Genomic DNA, 20,617 nt, shown 5'->3' with positions numbered 1-20,617 from the left:
GAGTTTTCAGTGGCATGTGAAGCAGTTCAATCTTTCAGGTTCCCTGTGTCACTGCTCTTTGTTTTGGAAAAAAATGGTTCACTAATTATCACATTTATGTTCCCAGCTCTGAGCCAAGCTTTCTCTACTTCTATCTCTGTCATCAAGGAGAATTAAAACTCAATCATCATCATTTTCTGTTTTATCAATATTTTTCCTCCTACTCTTTCTCACACCCTGCACTTTTCTCATTTTTCTTAATCCTTAAGAAAAACTCTAATCCTTAAACTTCTCAGAACGATGCTTATTACTTGCTCCACTTTGGTAAATGACTGTGAGCAATACCTAAAATACCTGGAGAAAATATTTAACTCCAAATCCATGCACAGTGCAAACCTATCAGCTTCAAGAATGAAGGGCTACCCAGCATAACTCAGATCTCAAATACCTGAAAATATCAGTAAGATTTTCTTTCACAGTATGTCCATTTACCACATTCTTAAGGAAAGACCTGAGTTAAATTTTACAAACTAAAGCTAAAATAATAGTGAACAAAATCATTTAATGATTGAGAAAACTAGTTAGAAATGTGCCTTATGGAATATAAAAACATATTACATAAAGAAAGATGTAATTGGTTGAATACTTGGGAATAAGTAGACCCAGAGAATATTATTAAAACCAGTTACACTCCTAATTTTTACCTGCTGCCAGTTAAGCCAGAGGTTACCTCTGAAATGTCAAACAGCCAACATAAAGGAATTTATTGCAAGAGATGTAAATCCCAATTCCGGCCAGTAAAACAAACTTTACAGAGGACTCCTGGACTTTTACAACGACGGAATACAACCTGAGGCAGTATAAATTCATAATCTCTTAGGACAAATAGCCTTTAAAAATTCAACCCAGTATCCAATTCACCGTTGAAATGAGTGGAATTTTCTGCAGGAGTCACATGGCATAGTCATTCTATAGCATGAACCCTTCCATTGGCAAGATCTCAGGCCTGCCTGCCCATTTAGTCTAATTTTGCAGGGTTGGTAATAACATCATTGAACACATAAATTCTTGTATGGTTTGTGCTTCAACTGAGGTAGGCTTTAGATAATAACAACTTTTTAGAAATCTGTTATCATGGTCTAGCTGTGTGTACACTACATTGCTTTGATATTACACAAAAGGGACCTACCTATAATACTCTAATTGTCATTGTCACTGAAAAAATTTCTTTAAATAAAGGCCTATAAAAATCCAATTAGATTGTGCACGGAGTACCATTAGGTTGAAATGCTGCAATAGTAAAAGCCAAGATTAACCTAATCTTTTAAAAAGATTATATTATAGGCAAAGCCACACTGGCATGTGGAGGGCTTGGAGTTAATTCTGAAAAAAATCGGGGAAAAGGCAAATGTTTAAGTGTGTCTTGAAAACCCCTAGGGTGTCCTGGAGTCTAGTTACCATTTTCCGCTCCCTGGGGTTGATCACTGCAGTGACGAAGACCCCAGGACACAGCACAGTGCTGCACCCGACCATTTTGGTGGTCTGGGCAGCTGCGTGAAGCCTCCCTGCTCCCCCCCCTCCCCCAGGCTTTTGAAGCAGTGACTAGAAAGTACATTGTCTCCACACCTTCCAAGGGAGTTTTCTGTCTCAGAGTGTTTTAAACACTCCCAGAACCAACAGTGATCAAGTTTGTGGTCGTGTACTATCACCTTAGATTTTGGTGACACTGGGAAGAAAAAGAAACGATGGAAAAAAAAAAACATGCAGGTACTTTTCATAGTTTCAGAAGATTCTTCATCAGGAGAGAGAGTTTTAGTCAACTAAATTCGAATCCCCGTCCACTCTCTCCTGTTCTCTGTCTTGGATCAGCCGGTTCAAGCAGTGGATGGAGGACACGTGATCACCTCAAGAAGCATCTGTCCAGGATAGTTCTAATTACTAGAAATATCTGCCTAGTATTGGGCTACATTCTGTCCCCCAGTGACATGTGTCTTGGGTCCTTAAGAACTGTAGAAAATTTGTCTCCACATTCAGCTCTTTAAAAATATTCATGATAATGATCATCCTAGTAAAACCCATGATCATTCCCCGGGCATCCACTGGATAAGGGTGGGTGGCCGTTAACATAAACTAACAAACATAAACTAACACCAGATAGTTTATGTTTGTCAGTGGGTAGAGAGAATGTCCTTCCCCCAAACCCCTCACGAGAAGAGCTACAAATATATTTGCAAGAACAATGTGATAGCACTTGGGTTGGGGACCGAGGGACAGAATTCTTCGATTGCACAGTCTACTCTCACGACAGAAATATGTTTGTTTGCTATGGGATTCTGCAACATGAGTGGATCTTTGTTTTGCTGAATATCATAATAAGTTTGGTTTTTTGAACTAAATATAGAAACTGGGAGAGGATGACAAGTGTTCTTATAGAAAAATGGAAAGGAATTTTAAGACCCCAATATCCTGGAGGGATAGAGAAACTGATGAGTCTGGATGGGGGAAAGGAGCCCCCTCCACTCACACATTCCCACTACCCACCCCCCAACTATTGATACAGTGGTAAAAGCTCGGCTGAGAATAGCAGTGTAGAGGGGAGGCGTTAGGTATTTTTTTCTCCAGGAGGTCTGCAGTGCCAGTCTCCTCATTCATCTACTGGACACAATCTTCAGTGAAATCTTGAAGAGGAGCTGATGGCGTGCACATCCAGTGGGTTCTGAACCAGACCCAGGAGAAACTGACACGGGCCAGCAGAGAGGGTAATCCTAGTCACAATGTTATGCAGAAGATGTTATTGCTATACCATCAGCGAGGGCTCTGGGCATCAGAGAGATTATGTGACTTACCCAAGGTTATCAGTGGGACTGAGGCTGCCTGATTCTTTTCACTTACACAGCAACTCATTACGTGTTCCCCATAACTTACATTTTCCCTCTAGGGTTCACATTTCTATTTTCCTCAACTTTTCCCATGAAATGCTTTCCTGATCTCTTCCTGTCCTTACCTTCTCTGTGTAATATCTAGTACTGAAACTATCCAGTTTGCCCACTTCCAGTTAAATTAATATAGCAATACATATACATTTATTGATGCAACCCAGTATCTTTTGCAACATGCTTTGGGACTCTTTTGCATAAATTAAAAGAAGTTTTTTTCCACCCTTATTTATGTTCAACTGAAATTTTATAACATATTAGATTGTCCTGACTACAAAAATAAAGCATATTTATTGTAGAAAAGTAGAAACTACAAAAAATATAAAAATAAGAAAATATCGAGGGAGGTGGGGAGCACTGGCGGGGGGGAGGGCAGGGCTGGGAATACAAGACAGAAAACTGTACTTGAACAAGAATGAAATAAAAATAAATAAATAAAATATCTCTAGTTTAAACAAGTGTGGATAATAATTATTAGTGTTTGGGGACATATTCTTTTAGTCTTTTTTTTCTTTTTGTCTTTTATACGCATGTATGCACAGTTTTATACTTACTAGTTTGAATCTAATTGCCAGACCTAGCAGTTACCATGTTTAAGTTTTATTTGATGATTTAGACATCTTAGTGCAATTCATCCAAATGAGTTTGAATTCTCATGACTTCATTTATTTTATTAGCTACCTGTAGTAGAAATCTGTAGCACGGCCCTTCAGCATCCTTTTCACAGAAGTCGCTTCTCCCTCTCCCTCGTCATTATGGGACCACATCACTTTTCAGTTCTCATCTGACTCAGCTTATGCGTCTGACATAACTGATTCAGGAGCTGTCAGGAGCCATTTTTTTCTCCACTATGTGAAAAAATCACATATATACATCCCCTCCTTGGATTCTAATAACAATCCTTTGAGGTAGATATTATTATTACTTCAATTTTTGGTTGAGGAAACTGAGGCACAGAGAACTGATTTACCTAATGTTATATCAAGCAAAGTTTTACATCAGAGTTCACGCTGATAACCACTGTGCATTATAACCCTTCTAGAAGTCTGAGTTCTTGGTTGTTTTGAGGCTCTGCTATTTGTCTAAAGCATTTATGAGATTAATTCTTGTCTCACTTATTTGATTTGGAGTTGCTTTATTTGCCACCAAAAGAATCCAATTAAAAAATTCCTCTTAGCTTTGTGTTGATAGCCAATCTGAAAAGCATAACTTCATCTGAGCCATTATTAACACAGTTAAGTGGGATTTAAGTTCAAAGTCATAAAAAGCCAATTCCATATTTCTCTGTTGTATACAAGGTTGTTATGGAAAATATTCATCTTATGCCTTGTTGAAGTCTACGTGCTTTGTCATTGTCATATCCTCCTGATCTGTAAATCTGATAATGATCCTAACAGGAAAAAAATAAAGTTCATGTGACCTGACTTGTTCTTTAAGAATGCACCTTACACATATTTCTGGACATTGAACTTCCCACTCGGTAGTATCAATAGTGCCTGCTTGTTGCCTCTTCCTAAAAATACAAACATTTACCTGTCTTCAGTTTTCTGGCACTTCTCCCATTGTCTCCAATTTCTCACAGCAATTTGTAAGATCACATCTTCAATGTATTTTAGCACGTTGTACTAAATCTGGGTGTGTAGAAGGTGATAATCGTCTCTAACTCCTGCATTGCTGAGCATCTGCTGACTTTCTTTCTTGAAGGAGAGATGCATTTTCCTTGGTGAATAATAATACAAGACATAATGAAAGTTCAGGAGCTCTCTCCCGGCATCTGTCAGCTTCATACCACCTTCTGCACATAGTGGACCAAGACCTGCCGTGTTCTTCCTGAGCTTTAAAGAACTTCATGTCTTTAGTTCGGTTTGTGAACCTCAGCTCAGTCTGGATTTCAGCCTTCCTTAGAAAATTTCCACAAGCTGAGCCACATTGCTTTAAATATCAATCCTTTGCTCTTTTCATGTGTTATACATATCTTTTTATAAAATAGTTGATCTCCTCAGAGAGTTGCTATAAAACCACATCATAATTTTGCCAGATAAAATACACAATGCCCAGTTAAGTTTGGATTTTAGGTAAATAAGAAATAATTCTAGTACAAATATGCCCTATGCAATATTTAGAACATACTTATATATCCACCCACCCTCCAAAATGCATTGTTTTTCTGAAATTCATATTTAATTGAATATTCTGTGATTTATTTGCTCAATCTGGCAACCCAGCATGTTGATTCTGTTTTGCCTGGTTTGCTTTGATTGAGATAGTTTAACTTTTATTATGCAATTGATTGTAATAATATAGTCAAAATTTTAGCTTTGAAAATTCCTGTTCTTCCTGAATTGGGTTTATTTTTTGCTTCCTAGTGTTTAAGGTACATTATTGTATCCGTCTGCTTGTGGTGCCATAACAAAACCCCAGACTCAGTGGCTTGAAAGACAGACATTTATTTTCCCACAGTGCAGACACTGGAAGTCCAGGATCAAGGTGCTGATTGCAAATTCAGTTTCTGATGAGAACTCTCTCCCTGGCTAGTAGAAGGCCACCGGTTCCCTGGGCCCTTACATGTCCTTTCTTTTACACTTCAAGGAGAGAGAGATCTCCTTATATGGTTGCCTGTCCTATTGGCTTAGTGCTCTGCCTTTATGACCTCATTTAACCTTCATTACTTTCTAAAGACTCTCCAAATACAGTGACTTTGGGGGTTGTGGCTTCAATATGTGAACTAGGGGATGGGTGGACACATTCAGTCCATAGCAATTATCTACTTTCATATTGTTCCCATTTTAGTTTTATAAATTCTCAGGTGCCTGTCTTTCCTCACACAGAATTTTTTCCCCACCCCTTCCCTGGCTCACAGGGAAGAATAAACATGACCCAGGGAAGCCGAGGTTGCAGTTCCAATCCAAAGCCAAAGCCTGGGAATGAGACAGCTAGGAGTGTGAGTACCTGTCTGGGTCTAAAGACCTGAGGCCCAAGATGCTGAGTGCCAAGGACAGGAGAAGAAGGATGTCCCTGGTGAAAAGGGCAGAGCAAAATTATCTTTTCTCTGCCTTTTTGTTCTATTTAGAACAATGGATCGGATGATGCCTCCCCACACTGTGAGTATAGTCTACTGATCCAAGTGCTAATTTATTCCAGGAACACCCTCACAAACACCCTCAAAGATAATGTTTTACTTGCTATTTGGGCATCCCTTAGGCCAGTCAAGTTGACATAAAAATAATCCTCACAGATAGTGTCTTAGTTTGGGTTCCTCCAAAGACAGATCCTAGTCCTGCCTTAGACATTAGTGCAGGGAGTTCATTTAGGAAGTGATCCCAGGACATACAATGAGAAAGTGATACAAGGAAGGGAGAAAAGCCAGTAAAGGTTGTAGAAGAAACAGGTTCCTACCGTGGGCAACTGGGACTCAGTCCCACTGGGAACTCCCCAAGGAACTGTGTGAAATGGGCCTCAGAATTGTCCCACTGGAGAGCAGGGAGGCTGGGACATTTAACTGCTGCTTTCCATCCTCCCTGCTTTAGGGTAGCCCGCAGGGTATTAGCTTCTCCCAAGACCCCAGAGCTCCAGAAAGCCCTAGGCATAGCCAGCCTCCGCCCTGGTTGCCAGAGTGCTTCCTGAGAACACCATGTCCCAACTGAGGGTGCCTTTTCTGTGCTGGGGTAGGAAGCACGCCAGGAGCCGATTCCCTTAGTTGAAGTAAGAGTAGAACTGGGATGACAGGAGAGGGGGTTGGGGAAGAAGCATCAACAGCCTCTGCTATAAGTAGGCTTAATGTTATTTTCATTTTGTGGAAAAGGAAGACATTTATTTATATGCCAGTATCTATACCAAGCTGGGGCAAACAACCAACCTAGTTCTTTCTTTGTGGAACTTACTTTCTAACAGTTTAGAGAGGTTGAACTGTTCATCTCAGGCCAATAAGTAATGAGTGATGGAGGTGAAATTCAAATGCAGGTCACTCTGTTTCCATTTCACCATCCAACTACCCTTCTATTAGCTTTTATTTATGGCTAGATTTTTGGAGTTATAAGGACACTAGAGATCATCAAATAAGCTATCTGACTTTATAAGTTAAGAATTGAGACCAAATGAATGTATGTGCCTGTAACAAGATCACTGGACAAATGCGAGGCATGGACCTCCATTCTAGTATCAAGGTCAAGTGTAAGTTTTTATGACATCCCCTAGAAACTGTTTTTTTTAAAGATTTTATTTATTTATTTCTAGAGAGAGGGAAAGAGAGGGAGAGAAACATGAAAGTGCAAGAGATACATCAACTGGTTGCCCCTAGCAAACCTCTAACCGGGGACCTGGCCTGCAACCCAGGCATGTGCCCTGCCTGCGAATGGAACTGGTGAGCCTGTGGTTCGCAGCTTGAGAAACTCTTCTTATAATTTCCATTTTAACAGCTTTAAGGAGGTTAAATTATTTACAATAAACTACATATATCTAAAGTGTATAATTTGATACATTTTAACATAATTGTACATCCATAATAAAGATAATGAATAACAATAATGTAATTAATATATTCATAAGTCCCAAAAGCTTCCTTCTGTAACCCCTTCCCTCCCCTCTTGCCCTGCCTCCCTTCAATATCCAACCACCAGCAATCTGCCTTCTGTCACCTGAGACAAGTTTTATTTTCCAGAATTTTAAATAAATGAAGTCATTCAGTGTACTCTAATGTAAGACTTCTTTCAGTCAGTATAATTTTCAAAATATTACTCATGTATATCAATAGGCCATGCATTTTCAGTGGTAAATAGAGGCATATCTGCATATATATGTGGATGAATCAGGGCTTATCTTTTCTAATTCGTTCACCAGGTGAGGAACAGTAGGGTGATTTCCAGTTGCTTGCTAATATAAAAGCTGTTATGAACATTTAAATGCAGAAGAACAGTTCGGTGATAGGGCAAGTGTATGTTTAGCTTTGAAGACACCGTCACACTGCTTTCCAAAGCGACTGTGCCCTTGCGAGTCCCCACCAGCAGTGCAGGGGAATTCCAGGCTTTATACGCCCTCAGCACTGCTTGGTGGGTCAGTCTTTTAGTCCAAGCTCTTTTAATACGTGTGTACTGATCTCGTTTGATTTCAATTTACTGTTCCTTAAAAATTAATAACATTGAAAATCTTTTCATTTTATTGCTTTTGTATATCATCCTTGTTGAATAATCTGTTCATTTTTTTGCCCACTTTAAAAACTGAGAATCAAGAAATCCATAACTGGCACAATAGATTTGCTATTTGTTTTTTTATTCATCCTCTCTCATCTTTGTTCATTTTTACTCTTTTTTTTTCTGGCTTTATTTGCAATAACTGAATTTTTTAATTCCATTTTATCTCCTCTGTTGGCTTATTAGGTACAATTCTATTTTATTATGTTAGTTATTGCTTTTGAGTTAATCACATCTACCATCTTCCTTTAAGTGATATCCTACCACTTCATGAATAAAAACCATACAATACTACATTTCTGGTTTTCTCCTTATCACATTTATGCTATTGACGTTGTACATTTTACATTAAGTATATTATAAAACCCATCATTTATGTGTTTACCATGTGGTTACCATTTACAGTGTTCTTCATTCCTCTTTATAGATTTTTATTTCTATATATCAAAGTTTTCTTCTAAGAGACTTTTAAAGATATTTCTCATAATGTAGGCATGCTAGTGATGAGCTCTTACAGTTTCTGTATTTGTGAAAATGTCATTATTGTATCTTTGTTTTTAGAAGATATTTCTGCTGGGTACAGAATTCTAGGTTGACAGTATCTTCTCTCAGACATTAGAAGTGTTGCTCCGATCTGAGGAACACATTACACATTTTCACATATCATTTCTAAAGCAAAATCAGCTTTCTTCCATGTTTGCTCCTCTGTGTGATTTTTACTTTATTACCAAATTTGAGCATTTGATTATGATGTACTTTGGTGTTTCCATGTGTGTGCTTAGGAATCATTGAGACTCTTGGATCTGTGGATACAAGGGTTTCATAAAATTTGGAAAACTTCTGGCAGTTCTATCTTCAAATATTTTCCTGTGGTCCCCACTTTCTCCTCTCCTCTGGAGACTCCAGTACATACATAGAGGGCCATTGCAAGTTTTCTCACACTCAGTGATGCTTTGTTCATTTTTAAAAATGTTCTTTCTGCCTGCTTTTATTACTGAATCATTACATCTGCTAATCTTTTCTTCTCTGACCTCTTCTGCAAATCCTACCTACCATAGTTTTTAAGCTCACACTTTATATTATTCATCTCTTGAAGTCTGAGTTGTGTCTCTTTTACATCCTCCATGTCTCCGGTTAACTTTTTGATCATATAAAATACAAATTTAGTAACTATTTTAATATTCCTATCTGCAAGTTCTAATATCTGTATCAGTTCTGAGTCAGTTTTGTTTGACTGATTAATTTCCTTATTATAGCTTGTATTTTCCTGCCTTTCTGCATGGTTGGCAATTTTTTTACTTGATTCTATACATTGTAGATTTACCTTGTTCGGTGCTGGGTACTTTTGTATTTCTAATATATTCTCAAGGTTTGTTCTGGAACGCAGCTCAATTGCGTATAAAAAGTTTGATTCCATCAGATCTTCCTTTTAAGGTTTTATTAGGTGGGACTGGAGCAGTGCGCAGCCTAGAGCTAATGTTCCTTGTTACCAAGGCAAGACCCTCTGGGTACTCAATCCAGTATCCTGTGGATCTTGAGGTTTCCCAGTCTGGCCAGTGGGAATAAGTTCTAGGGGGTGGAACCCTGCCAAAAAACTGGAATTATCTTCTGGAGGGCAGGCCCTTGTAGTACAGGCTTCTTCCACTAGGTGAGTGTTCTAGGAACCCAGCTGTATTGATGTACCAGCTGGCATTGCTGTGAGAGGCCGCAACAACAACAGCCTCAGTGAATTTTTTTGAAGACTCTTTCAATGTGTTTACCCATTTCATGATGAGTGATTTATGAGTGCACTTGCCCACACCACCCTGAATATTCAGCAGATTTTGACCCAAAACAGCATGATCCCCATGACCCACTCCCCCATTCACCTGATATCACCCTGAGTGACTTTTTTGTTTCCCTGGATGAAAAATGTCCCCAAAGCAAATGTTTTGCTGATGCAGTGAGGTGAAACAAAAAATGGCAGAATCACTAAAATGTATCAAAATTGACAAGTTCAAGAACAGCAGTGGAAAAAAGTCTCAATAGAGGTATTACATCAAATGGAGAGTACTTTAAAGTAACTTTAACTTAAACATGTAAGAATAAATAAAAAAATTTAAATAAATTCCAGGTTTTTGGGCGGTGCCCCCTTGTATATCCCAGCCCAGTGCCCAGCAGAAAGCACTGGTTTCTTCAATCCAATAATTCTCAGTTGGGGCAATTTTTTCTCTCAAAGGACATTCGGCAACATCTAGATACATTTTTTTTTGGTTGGTGGAGGGGAATTTAGTGCTACTGGCATCTAGGGCTTAGAGGCTAGCAATACTGACATATCCTATAGTATCCAAGACAGCCCCATAACAAAGAGTGATACAAGCTGCTAGTATGGCTTAGTTGGTTAATTGTCATCCTGTAAAGCAAGAGGTCACCAGCTCAATTTTCTGTTGGTGTGCATGCCTGGGTTGTGGGTTCGGGCCCCAGTCGGGCATGTGCAAGAGGCAGCTGATTGCTAATCTCATGTTGTTTCTTTTTCTCTCTCCCTCTGTTCTCCTCTTTCTAAAACTAACTAAATAAATTCTTTAAAAATTATACAAATAAAAACATGCCTCTCTCTCCTCTCCAATGCCCTGTCTTATAAACTAGAGCTACCTTGTTCTCTTTGGACTCTCCGGTCTATCTCCTCAACGCAGAAAGTCTTGTGGATCCACCGGGGTTCCCTCTGCCTGCACAAGGGCGTACAACCTCACTCAGAGAAGTAGGTGGGGAGACCTTAGGCTCACTTGATTTGCTTCCCATCTGTTGGGATCACTGTTCTTTGTTGCTTGATAGTCAATCTTTTATAAACTTTTGTTTCATATATTTTATCAATTTTTTAGTTGTTTTGGGTGGGAAAGTAAATCCAGTCCCTGTTATTCCATCTTTGCCATAAGCAAAGGTTTTGTATGTGTGTGCCCAAGATCACCTCTGCGTGCACAGCACACAGACACACAGACACACAGACACACAGACACACAGTACCTGTTAAAATAAACTACACCTCTTTTCCCTTCTTCCACATTGTTATTTCTGCTTCTGGGATCCTTTAAGGGGTCTTGCATTTTTAAATAGTTTACCCCAAAATACTTTAAATTTAAAAAAAGGCCCTTGGCCTAAAAATCCATATGCCTGTTGTAATTTTTATTTGATGGTAAATGGCTGAAATACATGCCCTAAAGAGATCCAGTCTCTTTGGCAGCACCGGCCTTAGGCAAAGTTGTTAAGTGAGTGCAGTATATCTTTAGGGAGCTCCCCCCATTCAAGAGCTCTTGAATTCTACCCCCTAATACTAGAGCAAGTAATGTTTTCTATTTTTTTAACACTTAGTTGTCAGTGATTGATAACTTAAATTTTTACTCTTCTTCAAATATTTGCAATTTCATAGAAAGCAAAGCACTAAGGCACATGGAGAAAACTGGTTCTCATTCCGTTGATTGGAAATGGCTGCTCACAGCACTGTGTTGAGAAGGTGACTTGGCAGAAAAGAACAGTGATTGATTAGTGATGTCTGCACGTACAAACACAACAGATGAGGGTGTTGCCATCCATTCCCTAATCTAAAAGTGTTCATTCCATTGGAAAATTTCCGAACACTAGAAATCAAGTGTAAAAAAGACTTTTGGAGACAACTAAAACTCACTAATGACCTTAAAATCATACCAGATATGGTTGTTGTATGACGTCACATAAAAGGCTGACTCTGCTTTTTTAAAGTCTAACAAGAATCTAGTAAAATAGCATAAGTAGAATATAATGCCATACAGGATTTTTAAATGCAAATCCTTTAGTGTGTGTGTGGCCTTAGAGAATATTTCCCACTTTACAATTTAACCATCTTCTTTAGGGCTCATGTGGTAATGCATGCAAAGTAAGTATTTTCAGAACTACTAAAGCATTTTTTCATATAATACAGTTTTAATGAAATGAATGATCCTCTAAAGCCCCAAATGTTTCACTTATTTATTTCCAAGGTATTTGATGCCTATAGAAAATAACAAGGACCTTCTAAATTAGGAAATAATTCATTTATTTCTATTTACATTCTTGTAATATGAAATTATTAAATACATATTGTTTTCTATGGTACAGAATCATAGAAAAAAGTAAATATTCTAGACTGGTCTTTTAAAATGATTCTTTTTAAGGTCAAGTTCAAAAAGGAAATTAGCAGAGTGCTTACAACATACCTGACTTTTTTTGTGTACCTGATTGTGTCAATAATCTTTACCAAGACTACTAGAGGTAATAGTAGTATCATCCTCTTTACATGTCATCTGAATGTCTCAATATCCCACCAGCCTGTAGGTGTGAATGAGATCATAGTGGAATTAGTGATAATAACATCTCCAGGCTGTTGGTTTGGAGACCCTGGCTACATTATTGAGGTCCTCAGTGCTCTTGGCCCCTGGTGTGGTGGCATCTCTGTGTGGTCATAATTAGTCCATTTGTACTCTCCTGCTTTGGGATTCAAGAGGTACCCTTTGCTAGCTGATCACCTGGGGCACATGTCTCTTGCCAGTACCCCTTCTTGGGAACATGGTTTCTCTACCTAAAGTGACATCCCAACTGCTCAACTGTTGCTATACAGTATGAGCTATATGAGCTATAGCAACCCCATGTTGCTATACAGTATCAGGTTGGCTTCAGTCTTCTCTACAGAAGACCTATTTCACCATTTCAACTCTCCATTGACATTTGGTGCTCCAGGCTCTGAATTGCACTGCTTGTTCTTCAAGTGCAGAAAGAAAAAAAAAAAATCCCTTTTGAAAACACCTCCCTCAGCATCCACTGGGAACCTTGACTGAGGAAAACAACTCATTCTAGTTCCCAGTCTTCCAATATCCTGTTTTCAGGAATAAAACTTCTTCACAGGTCACCTTTCCCTCAAGCAAATTAACTTATGCAAACAAAGATCCGGAGCTGAGGGAACTGCGTGGCAAAGCCAGGCATCACTCATGTCACTCACTGATGCTGAATCCCTGTTTAAGTTTGGCCACCACACCCAGACACTGATAGTAGAGGGAGCTGACAATCTGAGGTGAGACTGCTGGCCTGAAATCATACTATCAGTAAGCCATGTCCTGCAGAGTTGACCTCGAGACCTCTGCCCACAACTAGCCCCCGCTGAATCCCTGCAGGACGCCACCTTTTCTCTCACAACATAGGATGGCTGTTGAGGCTTCTTTCCTGATTCTTCCATATTCGTACAACCCCAAATTTTATGTGAGATAAAGGCAACTCTAATACTCTCCCCCTCACTCTTGTCATTGCATACAATCCTAAGTGCCAATGTCAGGCTTCGTGGCACTTTATGCAGCATGAACCACGACAGGGTCTGCTCTGCCAAGTTAGGGATGAGTAGGAGCCTTCCAAGGGATTTGCCGCTTTTGCTAGTTTAAAGGTGTCAACCTTCGTATTATTTAGCTATGTTACCTCGTGTAAATATGGCAACTGGGGTAGTGCCATTGTTTTGCAGTGAGGTGCTGCATGATTGTCAGATTTCTAAAAGCTCTGTAGAAGCAAACAAGGTGGGCTAGAAGGGTCCTTCTCTCTGCAAACCAAATGCCCACTCAGGGATGGCGGTCCACCTCCAAGGAGCACCTTTCTTCCCGAGATGCAGGTCTCTTCTCCCTGAGAACTGTGGTGAGTCTGTGTGCAGTGTAGGTCCATTGGATACTAGCAGCCAGTGAGCTTGATTTCTACATTTAACAGAGAGGGAGGGAGAGAGAAGAAAATAAGACAGAGAGAATGTCTTATATCACAAAATAAAAATTATCGGATTCAATAGGGTTGGAAAAATCCACACATGACATTTTTAAAAGCTGCATAGTGTGTCTGTCAGGAGTTTGATCATTTTAAAGATATCTTGATGGAACAATATGAATATACCCTTCAAGGTAATAATTAATTGCCCAGAGAGCGCACTCATTAAAAAAATCATGTTACCAAAGAGGAAAGAAAATACTAAAAAGCTAGGAAATCACCACTTAAGCTAGCTGACAGTTAAGTCTTTTAGGAGCTTAGAGAGGAAAGTGGAGGTTTCAAGTGTAGGTCAGCGATTAAGCATTCGATCTTGTAGATAAGAGTTGAATAGCAATTTATTACTCAAGTAAAGCCCATTGCACTGTGTCCCAGGGGCTCCCCGTAGGTGGCCTCTGGTGCGGGGACGCCTGCTCCTCTCACTCGGGGAGAAGCTGTCCGGCACAAACCGGGACCCCAAATGGCTGCCGAGGTCGCAGATTGTCACACGAATGTGGAACTACAGGTAAATCTCAGGGACTGCTGGTCAACTTTCTTTTGCATCCACCTCCCCTCCTACACTCTTCTATCATGTGACTTGATAAAATAAGAAACTCTGAGGCTCCTGCTGATTCGCTTATAAAGTGTGGTTGTTGTCGCGGGGGACAGTTTACAGGACACCTAGAGACATCCTCCTTCTTATTCAGATAATGTTCCTGTGTCTGACGATTCAGAGTGACAGTGACAGAGTTATTTCCTTTGTAGTTTTCCTTTATGCAGAGTTAAGAAAAGCAAATCTTGTCTTGGTTCTAAAAATGTCAATGGCTCTGTAATTTTGAAGGTGGTGCCTCCTTTCTGTGCCTGCACCAAACTATTGTTGGACCAGGTCAGCCCTTTTTCGCTTCTCATTCTCCCAACATGTATTTATTTGTTTGTTTGTTTGTTTGTTTATCTTAAAGATTAAGTAATTTTTTTTGTTACGCCACAGTTGCACACAGTAGTTTCTCATGGAAACATCCATCAGTTAATTCCTTGTCTAACTTGGAACACAAGAACTATAATTAGTGACTAAGTAATGAAATTAGGAAGTTTATGGGAGACCCTTGTTTTTCTAATTTATTTTTTTTTGGATTTTCCAATTATAGTAGACACAATATTATATTAATTTCAGCTATATAACATAGTGATTAGATATTTATATAACTTACTAAGTGATCACCTCTTTCCCATTCTCACCAATATGACTGGTTCTGTCCCCTCTAGGCCTGCTGGAGGAAGTCACAGCTCAGTTGAAACAATAGGATTTATAACAAGAGCGCAGATAAAGATGCTGCCTGTGCAAGAGGCTGAGGATTTGCTTTCCCCCTTAGAAGGCTGGAAGGAGATTTGAATCAGTAATAAAATGGATAAACTTGAACATTAGAGCTAGGATAGGTCCTCAATTGCTATAGTTTATTCCAATGAAGTTTTTTTTAAATGCAGTTTTTGCAACCCCCTTTATGTCTTGGTTTCTGCTTTTATCTTGAGGTGATTGTATTTATTGCCTCTTAGTTTTCAAAAGTCATTTCAAATCCATTAATAGGGGTGGCACAAATTCTTGAGAGTCTAAACAAATTTAGAAAACTATATAGTGGGAAGGAGAGAAGCAGCAAGAAGCTAGATCTCAGGCTCATACCCTCTCTTCGTCTTGTAGACATCGCTGTGGTTTTAGGTATAGCTGCTGCCGGTTTGGGCTGCTCAGTGGGTTCCTCCCACTTGGCCAGCCCAGGCCTCCTGCCTGCCCCTTTCCATTCTTACTCAATCAGCAATACCTTGGTACGTCAATTTGTTGAAATTGCTATGTCAAATAAGATAACTTCAATTCCAAATAGTGATCACTAATACAATGTTTTAAAGAATAATAAAATATGTCTTGGCTGGTGTGGCTCAGTGAACTGAACTCTGCTGGCCTGTGAATCAAAAGGTCACTGGCCCTATTCCCGTTCAGGGCACCTGCCTGGGTTGTGGACCAGGTCCCCAGTTAGGGGCATCCAATCAATGTTTCTCTCTTTCTCTTCCTCTTTCCCCTTCCTTTTCCCTCTCTCTATAAATAAATACGATAAAATGTTTTAAAAAATTTTTTAAAGATTTTATTTATTTATTTATTTATCTTTAGAGGGGAAGGAGAGAGGGAGAGAACATAGTTTAAATTTCTTATGGTGAAACTGGTTACTTAAATTATATACATATGTATATGTATATTTAAATTGCTCTTCAAAGAGACATTACTTTACACTCAGTCCAGCAGTGTGGGATGGCATTTATTTGCCACATCCTCACCAGCCCTGGACATTGTCTTATTGTTTAATTTTTCTCAGTAGATTAGATGAAAATGATATCTCACTACAGTTGTGCTCGTTTTCAGTTTCAAGTCTGCTCATGGCGCTGCCCTACATAGAATTCTTTGATGATTTTCTTCTCTTCCTAGCACTGAAGTTTGCTGTTTTTATGTGGCCTGTGTGCAGCAGTGTGGTCTGGCCCCTGCTTGTCGCTCCAGGGTCATTCCATGCTACCTTCGTACATTCTGGACACACTGGCCTCCTCCAGGTAAGTGGGATGCCGTGGTTCTTTGACCCCTAGGACCTTGACCTTTGCTCATAGTATTCTCTGTGCCTCAAACACTAACCTTTTCCTCCCAACCCCGCCCCCACACCTACTCTGCCGTAGCCTGCCTTACTTCGACTCATTCTTTGTATTTCACCTTAAATGTTACCTCTTTAGAGAACATTCTGAATTACACATGAATAAAATGACATCTCTTTCACAATTTGTCAGTGGGCTACAGCCAACATCTACTTTATGTGGTCATCTCTTAGTACAGTGTAGTTAGTCCATTGGTGCTCCAACTGTTCTCCGTCCATAGTCCCTATGTGGATTATTACTCAGTCAAGTTAAGTTCTCCTGGTCAATATGCTTTCGTTGTACCTTATAGTGGATATCATTGTAGTGTGTAATGTTTGTGCGATTATCTTTTTCAGTCTTGGTCTCCCTCATTAGACCCTGCTCTCTGGAGCGCACAGCGGCCCTGTGGGTGGCTGCATTCTCGGTGCTTAGAACAGTAGCAGGCGTGCCCCGTTCCTGAAACACGGAGCATCAAGTGAGAGCAGTGGGCAGAGATGGGGTGAGGACTGGAGGAAGCTGGAAAGACTTGGGAAAATCCTTCTAGAACCCAAATAGAAGCGCTGTAGAAATTTTCTATCAAAAAATAATCTTGAACCTTTAATATGAGTCTGAACATTAATGGAGGGCTTTGGGGCTCACATAGTGAATGCAGAGTAGCCCAAACACAAAGTACTAGAAGACAACATATGCTAAATGTTAACTGTAATCCACTAACAAGTCGGAAAAGAGGTGTAATTTTATTATTATATGGTTCAAGTTAACTTCCAGGAGTTCAGCGCTACTGCAAGATGAGACAGAAACTTAATTTTGCCTAACTTGGGATTCCCATCTCCTTTTTAGAGTTTGCTAAGCTCTAAGGGGCTTATGTAACTGGACTCATGTTTTCCCCAAGAGATCTGTCCTCTTTTTTATTTGATTAGGTGACTATGGCACCAAGTGGTCATTGCTGTGACATCCCCATTATTGCTTGCAGCTCCTTTTCCACCTGGAAAGCTTCTAGCATGGATTTCTTGCTTAATGGAAGAGCACAGGTATCTATCCAGTGCTCCTTATGCCTCCACCAACTTGGGGGTGGCGATGGCCACTCCCTCCCCCAGGTATTACTGTGTGTAAAAAGATGGGGGCTCACCAGGAAGGAGAGTGCAGAGTTTCTCTGCTTTCATGGCCCCCACACTTGCCAAACCCCTATCCATGTCATTCACTGAATTCTCTCCTCTCCCCTACCCCCTCCAGCTTTCCTCTTTACATCAGACTGAGGGAGTCTTTGTCTAACCCAAGGGAAAATACGTGTTTCTCTGAATCTGGTGCTTTCTCTCTGTCCCAAACCCCTAAATTATTCTGAGAGTCTGAGTTTAGACTCTCATAATAATAATAATAATAATAATAAACAACTTTTAAAAAAACAGAGACTCACAGGCTTCTTTTGGCTTTATACACTGTCAGAGTCCTCCTCTTTAGATCGTGAACCCAGACCAGTAACCTGCTGGACAGGGGTGTGAGAGCAACCTGGGGAGGAAAAATGGGAAATTTGAAGGAAAGCAAAACAAGGGCTACTCTTTCAAAAATAATATCCTGTCACTCATTTTCAGTAGGGGGCAATTAGCACACTAAATGCAACACAGAGTCTGAGAAGATGAACGTTCTCAAAGATCTCCAGGTTTCTTTCCCTTAGGGAAGAACAACAACAACGAAGGCACTTTTCATTGTAGACTCATGAAGATGGAAGCCAGACCGATGGAGATAAAAAGGTTGAAGAGATTATTCTTCTATATACCCTAAATCTCTTTTGTTGTAATCTATTTCATTTGGTATCAGTTCATTGAAAAAAAAACAGTACTAAACAATAAATGTCTTTTTGCTTGTTTCTGCTCATTTTTAAAATTAAATTTATTGGGGTGACATTGGTTAATAAAATTTGATATGTTTCAGGGGTAAAATTTTATAATACATCACCAGTACATTGTACTGTGTGTTCACAACCCCAAGTGAAGTCTGCTTCCATCATCATCTATCTCCCTTTGAGCTAATTCTACTTTCCCCAACTCCCCTTTCTCTCTGGTGTTCACCACACTGTTGTCAATCTATGGGAGTTGTTGTTGTTGTTTTGTTTGTTTGTTTGCAGGGTTTTCCTGGTTGCATTTCTTTACCGTTTTCACCCATCCCCCCTGACTCCCTCCTCTCTGACAGCTGTCAGTCTGTTTTGCACATGATTGAGTCTGTTTCCATTTTGTTTATTAGTGTATTTTGTTTATTAGCTACAACATGTAAGTGAAATATTATGGTATTTCTCTTTCTCTAGACTAGATTGTTTCACAAAGCATAATACTCTCCAGGTTTTTCCATACTGTGCCAAAGGTAACATTCATTTCTTTTTTCTTTGCAACCAAGTAGTATTCCATCGTGCAAATATATTACTGCTTTTTTATCCACTCATCTACTGAGGGTAACTTGGGCTGCTTCCACATCTTGGCTATTGTAAATACCTCCACAATGAACATAGGGGTGCATACATTCTTTCAAATTAGTTTTGGGGGTTTTCAAATATATTTCCAGAAATGGAGTTTCTGTGTCATAAAGCATTTCCATTTCTAATTTTTTGTGGTAACTCCAAACTGCTTTCCAGAGTGTCTTCACCAATCTGCATTCCTACCAACAGCACACCAGGGTTTCCTTTTTCTACATCCTTGCCAACACTTGCTGTCTGTTGTTTTATTGATGATAGCCATTTTGACAGGTGTGAGGTGATTTCCCATTGTGGTTTTAATTTGCATTTCTCTGATGATTAGTGACATTGAGCACCTTTTCATATGTCTATTGGCCATCTGTATGTCCTCTTTGGGGAAGTGTCCATTCAGGTTCTTTGTCCATTTTTAATTAGATTTTTGGGGGGTGTCAAGTTTTATAAGTTCTTTACGAATTTTTGATATTAACTCCATATTGGATGTATCATTGGTGGATATGTTTTTCCATTTAGTGGGTTGTCTTTGCATTTCATTCATGGTTTTCTTTGCTGTGTAAAAACATTTTTGTTTGATACAGTCCCATTTGTTTATTTTTTATTTTTTCCCCTTGCCTAGGAGATATATCGGAAAAAATATTGCTATGAGAAATATCTGAGATTTTATTGCCTATTTTTTCTTGTAGGATCTTTATAGTTTTGAGTCTAATGTGTAAGTGTTTAATCCATTTTGAGTTTATTCTTGTGTATGGTTTAAGGTGGTCTAGTTTCAATTTTTTTTTCACATATCCAATTTTTCAATATCATTTATTAAATTGACTATCTTTACTCCATTGTATGTTCTTGCCTCTTTTGTCAAATATTAGTTTACAGTAATGGCATGAGTTTTTCTCTGAGCTCTCTGTTCTGTCCCATTGATCTATATGTCAGTCTTTATGCAAGTACCATGCTGTTTTGATTACAATGGACTTGTTGTATAGTTTCATATCAGATAGTGTGATTCCTCTAAGTTTGTTCTTCTTTCTCAAGATTACTGTGGCTATTCAGGGTTTTTTGTGGTTCCATATAAATATTTGAAATATTTGTTTTTGTTCTGTGAAATACACCATTGGTATCTTGACAGGAATTGCATTGAATCTATAGATTACTTTAGGTAGAATGGACATTTTAATAGTGTTAATTCTTCCAGTCCATGAACACAGTATCAGCTTCCAATTATTTGTATCATCTTCAAATCCTTTCTTCTGTGTTTTACAATTTTCTGAGTGCAGGTCTTTTACATCCTTGGTTAAATTTACTCCTAGGTATTTAAATTTTTTGATGCAATTGTAAATGAAACTGTTTTTTTAGTTTTCCTTTTTGATAGTTTATTATTGGTATATAAAAATGCAACTGATTTCTGGTTCTGACCTGTGTGGCTCCGTTGGTTAGGGCATCTTCCCATACACCAAAACACTGAGAGCTCCATTCTTGATCAGAGCACATACATAGGTTGTGGGTTCAATCACCAGTCAGGGTGTACATGGGAGGCAACCAGTAAATGTTTCTTTTTCACATCAATGTTTCTCTCTCTCCCTGATTTCTGGATTTTTTTTATTCTGTAACTTTACTGAATTCGTTGATCAGTTTTAGTAGTTTTT

This window comes from Sturnira hondurensis, unplaced genomic scaffold (assembly GCF_014824575.4).
Source record: "Sturnira hondurensis isolate 20B ecotype Veracruz unplaced genomic scaffold, ASM1482457v3 Scaffold0001872, whole genome shotgun sequence".
Classification (NCBI taxonomy): domain Eukaryota; kingdom Metazoa; phylum Chordata; class Mammalia; order Chiroptera; family Phyllostomidae; genus Sturnira; species Sturnira hondurensis.
This window is presented reverse-complemented; position numbering follows the sequence as displayed.